The sequence below is a fragment of the Schistocerca cancellata genome, chromosome 2, assembly GCF_023864275.1.
Source record: "Schistocerca cancellata isolate TAMUIC-IGC-003103 chromosome 2, iqSchCanc2.1, whole genome shotgun sequence".
NCBI lineage: Eukaryota > Metazoa > Arthropoda > Insecta > Orthoptera > Acrididae > Schistocerca > Schistocerca cancellata.
This window is the reverse complement of record NC_064627.1, coordinates 658,607,166-658,619,406: the sequence shown is the minus strand read 5'-3', so window position 1 is coordinate 658,619,406 and position 12,241 is coordinate 658,607,166.

The following is a 12,241-nucleotide window of genomic DNA, read 5'->3' as shown; positions in this document are numbered from 1 at the left end:
TTCTGTTAGCCATTTCTCCTTTGCTTTTTCTGTCTCCCTTGTTAATTCATTGTTTAACCTCCTGTAGTTGCGCTTCCCTTCTTCTGTGTTTACAGTTTTCCATTTTCTGTGATCATCCATCTTGGTTATCATATCTGGTGTTACCCACTCTTTCTTTACTTTTTTCCTCTCCTTGACTCCCAGCATTTCCTTAGTTGCCTTTTTTGATCCCGTTTTTAAAACAGTCCCATCTTCCTTTTGTACATTCCGCTTCTTTGCATCATGATTTCACAATATGCGTTCTCTAATTTTTCACAATTGCCTTTGTCTTTCAGTTTCTCAAAGTTAATGTGCTCTCTCTTCTGTCCTTTCCAGGTTCTTTTCAATTTAACTAAAACCTCAGCTATTAGTAATATATGATCTGAATAAATATATGCCCCTGGGTAGCTTCTGACAGTCTTTAGGCAGTTTCGGTATCTTTGTTGTATCATTATGTAATCAGTTCGATATCTTTTGTTGTCAAATCGAGATATCCAAGTATACCTTCGTCTTTTGTGGTTATCAAATAGAATATTTCAAACTACCATGAAATTTTCATTGCAGTATTCCAACAATCTTTGCCCTCCCTCATTTATTTCTCCCAGTTCAAATTTTCCCAGAGCTTTCCCTTCTGGTCCTTCGCCAACTACGGCATTCCTATCACCCATTATAACAATACATGCGTTTCTTTTCTCTCTCTCTGCTAAGTTTTCTATCGTCTCATAACATTCTTCTATCTCTTCATCTGAATGATTACTTGTTGGCGTATAGACCTGGATGACAACTAAGTCTTTATTTTTCCCTTTCAGTCTCATCATCATTATTCTTCCACTAACGTATTCAACCTTGATAACGTTGTCCTTCAGTCATTTACCTTTCAAAATTCCAACCCCATACATTCCATTTTTATCTTCACCTGAATAGTACAATCAGAAGTCGTCACTTTCTAGTTCTCCACAACCACCCCATGCCACCTCACACATTCCAAGTACATCCAATTTGTTTCTTGTCATTTCATATTTGGCATTTTCTAATTTCCCTTCCTGGAGAAGGGTTAAAACATTCCAAGTCCCAGTCCTCAATAAGTCTGCCTTCTTCTTCTCCTTCCTTCCTTTTCCATTTGCCCTAATCTCTGGAGTCCTCATTGTATTCCCCTCCCTGATAAACACATCACTAAACTATCCTACTATCCCTATTTTCATTTGCTGCTTATTTTGGGTAATTTGTCACTAAGAGAAAAAGTATTCATTGCACAAAAGTGTGTAATCAGAATAATAGCTGGAACCCACCTTGCAGACATTTATTTAAGGAACTCTCAGGATATTCACAGTACTTTCCCCATACATATATCCACTTATGAAATTTGTTGTTAATAATCCATCCCAATTCAAAAATAATGGGAAAGTGCATAGCTTCATCACTAGAAGAAAGGATGATTCTGGGTTAAATCTGACTTGAGCACAGAAAGAGATGGATTATGATGCTACAAAAATCTTTGGTCATCTACCAGGTAGCATTTAAAAAACAAGTTAAAAGAATTTCTTAATGACAAGTCCTTCTACACAATTGATAATTTTTAGATATAAAGTAGTAAAAAAACTGTTATATATGAAGTAGGGAGAAAAATATTTATTGTGTAAAGAAGACATGTTACGCTATCATGTACCACATAATTACAAACTGTCATAGCTATGATCTACAGAACAAGTATTACTGTAAAATAACACAGTAGGAAGAACTGTAAATGTCATAAGAATATGTTCAAAAGGAATCCAGCATATGCCTGTCAAATGTGGCCAGTGAAATGCTCTTGCTGGTGCCATGAAGTTCACTAATACATCATCTTCAGGTTCGCAGTACTCTGTGACACATACTAAGTGCCATGTGGCATTATAGACAGCAACAACATTAACAACCTGGTTGTACATTGCCACTTTTGCTTCTGAATCCAGGGTCAGACACACTGTGAAGACACATGTTGTGCATGAACCTATAATTATAACCGGACAGTCTGCTCATCTGCACATTATCAGAGTCCAAAGGAGAAGAGTGATGATGGCTTCTTGGGCCTGCAATAGTTTTAACGGGTTCCAGTCTGCTTTTTAGAAACTCATCAACAGATTTCACTCATCTTTCGAAACATAAAATAATTGTATGCCGGAGATATTTTTCTGTACCCAGGTAAATAATTGAAGAGGTGATAGAATGAGGCTTTATGTAGGGTGCTGCAGACTAGCTCTTGCTGGCATTTGCTCAGTGGTAGCACCAATACTGTGTGATACATTTTTGCCAAGTGTTGTTGCAAAAAAATCCATTCTGCATTAATCTGAAAATCATGGTAACACACACATAAGAGATTTTTGCAATTTTTTTTTGATTAGCAGCCCCACCACTGAAGTACTTTGCAGAATGTATGTAAGGCAGCTTGCTTTTAACATATGCCATTACAGTGCGCATGTGGACATGAACTGCAGTAGCATATTGCACTATTAATGCATAATATTCAGGAAAGTCCAGTATTACTATAATTTTGCTATGTTTGAAATGATCCATACAAAATTCAAAATATGCTGATTGCGCTTTTGCTGTAAAGCAGTGCGTGCACAGTTTGTCTGTTATTTCACAACATAATTCTACAAAATCTTCCACTGTACTTTGCTATGTTTCAAGAGTTACGCGATCCCTGCATGACCATTGCTTATAAGAAATAAGTTCGTCATCATCTGTAATAAGCTCACCATACAGTTTATTATTCATGTGTTGTGCAAGTTTTGCCTTACCTGGATACTTTTCGCACCTGTGCATCTTGAAGTGGTAGGAAGTGATGTCACACACTAGCAGTTTTAATGCATCTTTGTAATCCAGACCAGAATCCTTTGTAGCAGGAAACTTCAAGTTAACATTTTGATGGGTCTCTCATACACATATATTGTGTATGCATTTGCATTCACAGATTTTGGCCGAAGATTGAAAAAAAGATGATAAACCCACTTTGGCATTGGGATATTTTTCTTTGAATTCTACATACAGAAATGTTACATAGCAAGAGCCTTTTTTGTGTATGTACACTTACATTTCCAATTTTTATCGTAACATATTCGTTTGTGCCAGGCATTATTCTGCTGTAGTCATCATTTTCGCAAAATTCTGATACTAGCACCTTTATTTCTGAATTCAGATGTTTAACCTGAACCTGTTGAAGTTCTGGAAGCACTCCTTGGTTTGCTTTAATTTTTGTGGCTTGCTTTATTATACATGTAGAATCATTTAATTCCTTTGCAGTATGCTCAATAGACCAACTGGAAGGTGCAAAGGTAAGAATAGCTACTTTTTCTGGTGTGTGGATACCACACATTTTTCTTTCAAATCATGCACAGTTTTGTCCAAATTGAAGCATTTCTGGCATGATGTCTGTTCCTTTGGAGCAGATGGATGTTCTTTCTTTCACCATTAGTGCCTCTGCCATTTTGAGTTTCATTTCCATTTCAACTTCTTGTAGTTTTCTTCTTCCATAACTGGGTCTGTTTCTTTTCCCAACTCTCTGTGTCTTTATGGGAGACACACCAAGAGCAGTCACTGAAGTATTTAGTTGCTCAGCCACTGTGGTTGAAGGTGGCTGATACTCGTCACTCGCTGTCATGTACATTATCAGAATATCCTTCACTATTTAGTGATGTGACACACCTGGAACATAACTTTTGACCCGGTTTCATGTTAAAGTCCTGGCACTAATTCACTTTCAGTACTGATTTATATCAACTTCTCGAAGGCTATACCTCACTGTCTTCTTACGGATCCGAAATTGGTCAAAACAACTTCTTTGCAGGAAAGAATACTTATTCATAGATACTTTCATGTGAATATAACAAACACTTATATTCCCTGAAACTGTATTTCTCACACCCACAGGGCAAATACTAAATCTCCAAAGCAACAAATCTTAGGCTGATTCATTCAGATCATGTACAAAGCCAATGTGACGTTTAGTTACATGTGTTGTTTTATGACATTCAGACTCTTGTGCTACAAATAATGCAATTTTTTTGAACAAAAGCACCACCGGCACACTCGTCTGCCTCCATACTGCCTTTACTACAACAGCAATGGCCAGCCTGAACTAGAATCTTGAAAGCATGAGTAAACTGTGATGCCCGCTTGTTTCCTTTGTTTTTCCTGCATAACAATAGCTCATCCTATTCCTGAATACTTCCATTGTTTAACTTTCAGTCGCCAAATGGTTTCTAACACATGCTGCACCTTTATGTGAAACATGAACTGAATCTCATCAGATGAGGAAGACCACAGCTGTCTGCATCATCTCTATTAATTGCTAAATCATGTTAAAACAAATGTAACCAAATATGTTTCTGCTTTTTTCGTTGTACACAAACGTCTTGTAATAACATGTTGAAATTTTGAGGTGCATTACATTATGGTCTACTTATGCAGTGTACGAAATTTGGCTTGAATATCACTTGTCCCTTTTGTGTTGCACTTTGAAAATACACGTTTTTCTAGTGATTTTTCAATTTTTTATATTTTCCTTTGCATGTAACTCAGTGTGTGTAAAAGATGTGGACACAATGTTTTTTTGTGTTTTTAGCCTACATCAGGCTTACTACAAAAAGTATTATCCTCTTCCTGTGTGAATTATACTTGGCATGGTGGGCACCTACAATAGTATCTGTTAACGTGCATCTCATTTTGGCATTTTTTTTATTTTCTCTGAGAAACATGTTGTTGGTGTGTTGGTACATTGAGTGTGTTCCCTAAGTAGATGTTACCAGGGGGTAAAAACTTCATTGGACTCTGAGGAATACACTAGTCTCTCACTAATCCAGCCATTCCTGCCACATATGGGTGCTGGATTAGCGGAAGTGCCGGATTATTGAGTGTCTGAAATTTATTTTATTTTTTATTTATTTTGGAAACATAGGGGATATAGTGCACTGTACGTTATTAAACTGAAGGATACAATTTTAAAACATAGAGGATATACTTTATTAAATCCTATCTGTGATGATGTTATTCAATCCATATATTGAGCAAGCAGTAAAGGAAACAAAAGAAAAATTTGGAGTAGGAATTAAAATCCACGGAGAAGAAATAAAAACTTTGAGCTTTACCGATGACATTGTAATTCTGCCAGAGACAGCAAAGGATCTGGAAGGGCAGTTAAACGGAATGGACAGTGACTTGAAAGGAGGATACAAAAGCAAAATGAGGATAATGAAATGTAGTCGAATTAAATCAGGTGATGCTGAGGAAATTAGGTTAGGAAATGAGCCACTTAAAGTAACAGATGAGTTTTGCTATTTGGGAAGCAAAATAACTGAGGACTGTTGAAGTAGAGAGCATATAAAATGTAGACTGGCCATGGCAAGGAAAGCATATCTGAAGAAGAGAAATTTGTTAACATCGAGTATAGATTTAAGTGCCAGGAAGTCTTTTCTGACAGTATTTGTATGGGTGTAGCCATGTATGGAAGTGAAACATGGACGATAAACAGTTCAGACAAGAAGAGAATAGAAGCTTTCGAAATGTGGTGCTACAGAAGAATGCTGAAGGTTACATGGGTAGATCATATAACTAATGAGGAGGTACTGAATAGAATTGGGGAGAAGAGGAATTTGTGGCACAACTTGACTAGAAGAATGGATCGGTTGGTAGGACACGTTCTGAGGCATCAAGGGATCATCAATTTAGAATTAGAGGGAACTGCGGAGGGTAAAAATTGTAGAGGGAGACCAAGGCACGAATACACTAAACAGATTCAGAAGGATGTCGGTTGCAGTAGTTTCTTGGAGGTGAAGAAGCTTGTGCAGTATAGAGTTGTGTGGAGAGCTGCTTCAAACCAGTCTTTGGACTGAAGACCACAACAACAAGAAGGCAAGTTGAACCACTTTGAAATCTTATCAAGATATGACTGAATGTTTATGCAGCTTCTTTCAGACAGTACTTCATTGTAGATAACTGCATCATCTGCGAAAAGTCTGAGGTTACTCATAGTATTTTCTGCAAGGTCATTAATATAGATTAGATTAGATTCATTTTTCATACCACAGATTCAAAAATGAGATGATTCTTGTGGATGTGGAACAAGTCAGAAAGCAGAACATAAAAACATAAAACATTTGAATGTAATACACACTACACTGATCATTTGTCAGGAGATTGTCAAAATAGGTGAATACATTACAATTAACTGGAACTGCTAATATTTACGGAATTAATACACTGTCAGAATGAAACATAGCTATGACTTGTAATAAATTCATGATGCACAAAATACATAATCTTGATTGTTGTTACCAAGTTCTGTCAACAAAACTGAAATCTAACTGACATTTTTACTGAAGCTGGTCTAACAGCCCCTGTTAAGATATTCATCTGTAGAGTAGATGGAGTTGCCTATCAAAAAGTCTTTCAAGCTCTGTTCAAACTGTGCTTTATCCAAAACCAAGTTTTTAATGAAACTTCCTGGCAGATTAAAACTGTGCGCCCAACCGAGACTCGAACTCGGGACCTTTACCTTTCGCGGGCAAATGCTCTACCAACTGAGCTACCGAAGCACGACTCACACCCGGTACTCACAGCTTTACTTCTGCCAGTATCTCGTCTCCTACATTCCAAACTTTACGGAAGCTCTCCTGCGAACCTGCAGAACTAGCACTCCTGAAAGAAAGGATATTGCGGAGACATGGCTTAGCCACAGCCTGGGGGATGTTTCCAGAATGAGATTTTCACTCTGCAGCGGAGTGTGCGCTGATATGAAACTTCCTGGCAGATTAAAACTGTGCGCCCGACCGAGACTCGAACTCGGGACCTTTGCCTTTCGCGGGCAAGTGCTCTACCAACTGAGCTACCAAAGCACGACTCACACCCAGTACTCACAGCTTTACTTCTGCCAGTATCTCGTCTCCTACATTCCAAACTTGACAGAAGCTCTCCTGCGAACCTGCAGAACTAGCACTCCTGAAAGAAAGGATATAGCGGAGACATGGCTTAGCCACAGCCTGGGGATGTATCCAGAATGAGATTTTCACTCTGCAGCGGAGTGTGCGCTGATATGAAACTTCCTGGCAGATTAAAACTGTGCGCCCGACCTGCATATCCTTTCTTTCAGGAGTGCTAGTTCTGCAGGTTCGCAGGAGAGCTTCTGTAAAGTTTGGTATGTAGGAGACGAGATACTGGCAGAAGTAAAGCTGTGAGTACCGGGCGTGAGTCGTGCTTCAGTAGCTCAGGTGGTAGAGCACTTGCCCGCAAAAGGCAAAGGTCCCGAGTTCGAGTTTCGGTCGGGCGCACAGTTTTAATCTGCTTTCAGTGTCATGTGAGAAAAGTGAGATTCGGATTTCACATTATTAATGTTTTACAACTACATGCTGGTTGAGATGGAGGAAGTCATTCTGTTTGAAATACCTCATTACGTTTCAGCTCAGAATATGTCCTAAGATTATACAGCAAATCAATGTTAAGGATATAGGACAGTAGCCTGATCATACTGTAGGCAGTGCAGCTCATATAAAATATATGTTATGAGGCCCTTTGTGTATTTCAACAAATAAGTCATCATATTCTGCATTTTAGTTTTCGACTTTTTGGTATAGTATTGTTGCAGGAACCACCTGGACCTGTTAATGTTCCCAGAAACCAAACTGATTAAAGGCACCAATTCCAAATCTGGTTTGAGTGTATGGGAGCAGCCCTACCAAAAATATTATTTCCCTAGATACGTGTTTTGTAGATTACTGGTATCACAGATTGACGTTTAATTAGAATCAAGTGTTGTTTATATGAGAATAAAATGTGGCTGTGAGGTACCAACTTCAAATTGCATAGGATGAGATAAGTTTTCCAATTCAGTTGCATCCATATATATTTGGAACTTTACTGGTTGGTCCAGGCTGCATAAGTCAGTAAGTAATTTTTGTGGTGGTACCTATTACTGGAAGCCTCTGTGTGTGTATATGATGTACACCATTGCACTGCTTGAAACAAGATCAACAATGAACAGTGTGAGACTGACAGACACTCCTGACATGGCTGGATTTAAGGGAGTGGAAAAATGAAGCACACTTTTTTCTACAATTCTAATCTGAATGATTGACAAGATGCTAAGGAAAATGGGAGCAGGTAGACCACCTATGTTGTGTTGATTTCCAAGCTGGCTGTGTCATTAATGAAGGGATCATTCACTATGATGGCATCTTGACTGTAACAAAGATACCATTCTGCTGTGTGAATTAAGTTATAACTTTGTGCAAGTGCTGAAACCTCAGATACTGGCGAGAGGAGCTAGTATAATGCCTATGTTCACATCTCTTTATGTGGGGCTGATCGTGTGATGCAATCATGAATTAAGGAATCTGCATAAGGTTACCTGCTACACAGCTCAGTAGGACTGTGACGAGACTTACGCAACTGAAGCAGTCACAGTGTTACTAAGAGGTTTGTGTGTTATAATAAATAGACAGCAGATCAACAATGTAGCAAAGAGGCAATTTGTTAAGGTGCTTTAAGGGTGTAATGTACGAATCCGCTCAATTCTGGGGTCCATTATTTGGTATGCTGCAAAATTATACTGAATGTATTTCCAGAAAAATACCACTTGTTGACACTCTTTAAAGCAATATTAAACTGGGGTTGCAAATGACAATGACAGCAATCCTGTGAGCATAGCCATGTATGATTGAAGCAGTTACATCAGTTTCTGTTTATTTTGTAGCAGCACAAATAATACTTGTTACATAGTTATCCATGCTGATTTGTAGCCTCTGATTGACAATGTTTTATGGTGTACGTGTAACAAGTTGTTGAAGACAAGTCAAAATACACTGCTATTTTGACACTAATAGCCATGTTGTCGACTTGAATGAATCTAACCAGAGTCAATGTCCAGTACATTGACATTTCTGTAGCAATATTTATATTGAGATTTGTTTCCAGTTGGCATACAAATAGCATTTACAGAGAGTAAACAGACACAGGTTTGTGACTTGGGGTAGATGTTTTCATAAGACGCTGTGATTTGAACGCTGGTGTTGCTTGACTCAAAGTTTTTAATATCAGTGAACATATCAATATCGACACCTTTCCATGTCAAAGTGGCTACGAGAAGTTCAAGATCTTTGATTTGATGACCTCTACTCATCTTTCTGAGTCAAACTTCTCATTCGTTATGGACAGATAAGGACTCAGTTTTGTAGACAGACAAACTGAGAACTACAAAGAATGTGATGGAAAGACGGTATGTTACTGATATCATTCGAAATGCTGTGCGTAGTGGCTAGTGATAAGACGTGAATAAGTTGTAGAACATTAGTTGTGACATTATCAGCAAACTTGTTTGCAAATATGTATATATAAACATTGACAAAATTTTAATTAATGTAATACTGGATATTCCTGGATATAATACAAACAAGGGAACAAGTAAAGATAACCACTCCCCATGTAGTTGTTGCCGCGAGCAGAATACAGCCACATAAACACACTTTGCAACTTGTAACTTAGCTTTTGGACAGTGTCATGTTTTTGAGCTAACAAGTAAAAATACACAGAAACACATCGCCCCAGCACTGTGGCCCAGATGGCATAAAGAGTTGCATTGGGTGGAGTGGATGAGAAAAAGAAAGAAGAGGGAAGGCTGAAGAGAAGGGAGAGTAAGGGCTAGGGAAGCGAAGGGCAGCAATGGAAGAAGATGAGTGTATTGTACCATTGAGGTGACTCTGGTCCAGGTAGGGTAAGTTGCACATGCACATGCACATGCTACTCAGTTGGGGAGGGGGGGATCAAGATAGAACAGCGGAAGAGGGAGAACACAGAGGCGTACAGGTGTAGATTAGTCAACATGTGAATTGAACTAAAGCATAGAGCTGGTGAACTGTGGTAGAGCTTGGGAGGGGGACACATGAGTAGGTATGACTGTGGCACAGCATGTAGTGGAGTTGAGGCCAGAGGACTGGTGGAACCATGGAAGATGTAGATAGAATTCCCAGGTACACAAATCAGTGCCATTGCGCTGGAAGATCTAAATGTCACTGGTTGTTAAGCAGACAGAATTAAATTTTCCTGGAAACATATGAATGTCAACTTTATCTTCGATAAAGATAGAAGCTGAAGCAATGAATTAAAATCTGTGCCACAGCTGGGACTTGTACCTGAGCCTTCTGCTCACTAGGCAGATGTGCTAACCACTGTAGCACCATATTTGTGGCTACCACAGCTGTACAGACTATCCTAGTCCAATGCCCTCCCTAACACAAACTTCGAATCACACTTTGGTCCTATTTTCCCCTTCTTAAATCCTCACTGTTGCCATGTTTCTGCACCATTGGAATAGCAGCCCAGTATCGTACGTAATGGTGAAATCCTGCCTGTACGGCAGGCATGGGTGGTCTATTGATCCGATGGTATCACATTTTCCTGGAGACATATGGGTCCCAACTTTATCTTCGATGAGGTGTGAACTGAGATTTGTGTTGGGGAGAGCATTGAACTAGGGTGACCATGTAGCTGTGGTAGCAAATGTGCTACAGTGGTGCAGTGGTTAGCACATCTGCATAGTGAACAGGAGATGCAGGCTCAAGTCTCAGCCATGGCACAGATTTTAATTCATTGCTTCAGCTTCTATCCTCATCAGAGATAATGTTGAGACTGATACATCTCCAGGTAAATGTAATTCCATCAGATAAATGGATCACTTACACCTGAGGTACAGGCAGAGTTTCCCCATTACATACAAAACTGAGATACTATTCCATTGTCAGATAGCCTCAGCGATAGTGATTATTTAAAGGAGGGAAAAATGGGCTGAAGGTGGGAGTTGAAGTTTATGTTATGGAGGGCATTGGACGAGGATAGTCTGTGCCGCTGTGGAGGCCATAATGCTACAGTAGTGAAGTGGTTAGCACATCTGTCTAGTAAGCAGGAGACACAGGTTCAAGTCCTGTCATGGCACAGAATTTAATTCATTGCGTCAGCTTCTTTGCTTATCAAAGAACGCAGTTACATTGTGTGAAGTGACACAGAGTGTCAGTTTTACTGTTTGCATTTGAGTGTACAGTGATTGGTGGCTGTGCCTGAGTAAATGGCTGTATAGAAGTTGCAGCAGAATTGGTGTGCAATGACTGTTTCATAGGTGATCCTGTCTGTAATGGAATAAGAGACTATGCCTATGATGGGACTGATAGGATGTATGTGGCAAGGAACTGGTAGCAGGTGTGGCATCAAGATGGATCATGATGTTTCATAGAGTGGTTAGCTGTTTGAATATTTCTCATGTCAGGACACATTGAAATATAGATGAAACCCTGGAGGAGAATCTGCTTAAGCACTTCAGCACTGCCACAAGGGTGATCTATTCCTATGCTCTCCAGCTCTCTAACCTCTAACAGTGAATCGAGTAAGGTGGCGCAGTGGTTAGCACACTGGACTCGCAATCAGGATGACAATGGTTCAATCCCACGTCCAGCCATCCTGATTCAGGTTTTCCGCGATTTTCCTAAATCGCTTCACGCAAATGCCGGGATGGTTCCTTTGAAAGGGCATGGCCAACTTCCTTCCCCGTCCTTCCCTGATCCGATGAGACCGATGACCTCGCAGTTTGGTCTTTTCCCCCAAACAACCCAACAGTGGTTAGCTGATGAGTTGCACTCCAATAACCACTTCCTAATAAAAAGAAAACTGCTCATATGGTTACTCAGAAAGGTGAACTGCGAGTTGCACAACCAGTTTCTGTGTTTGCTCTTAGCGACAGCATTCAGTTATGGGTTGTGATTGTAACCCCAGAATTATCCAGCATATCACTGACGAATCTCTGCCAAAGTTTTTGAGACAGCAGCAAAGACCACTGGTTCTTTCGTGGAGTGTTGAATGTTACTGTGCAATGATGGCAGGCATGCAGTTCTGCTAAAGTACAAGTGGAGGTAATCTAGTGAGAACTTCACAACCTTAAGAACGCAAAAAAAGGCAATTAAGGAGAGCTAAACAAATTTGAGGCAACAGTTTGTGAACTTCATCAATTGTTCCAGTAAACCAACCCGTGTATGGGTAGCCATTAGAAGGATTTTAGTGTGAGGTTGGAGGTGCCTGATTAATTCTGTAATGAAGAATGATGAAAGTCTCTGGACCAGCAAGAGAGACATTGCACAGACCATTGCAGAGCGCTTCCTTGAAATCAGTGCCACTACCAATCAGGATCTTGCTTTTTGTCTCCAGTAAG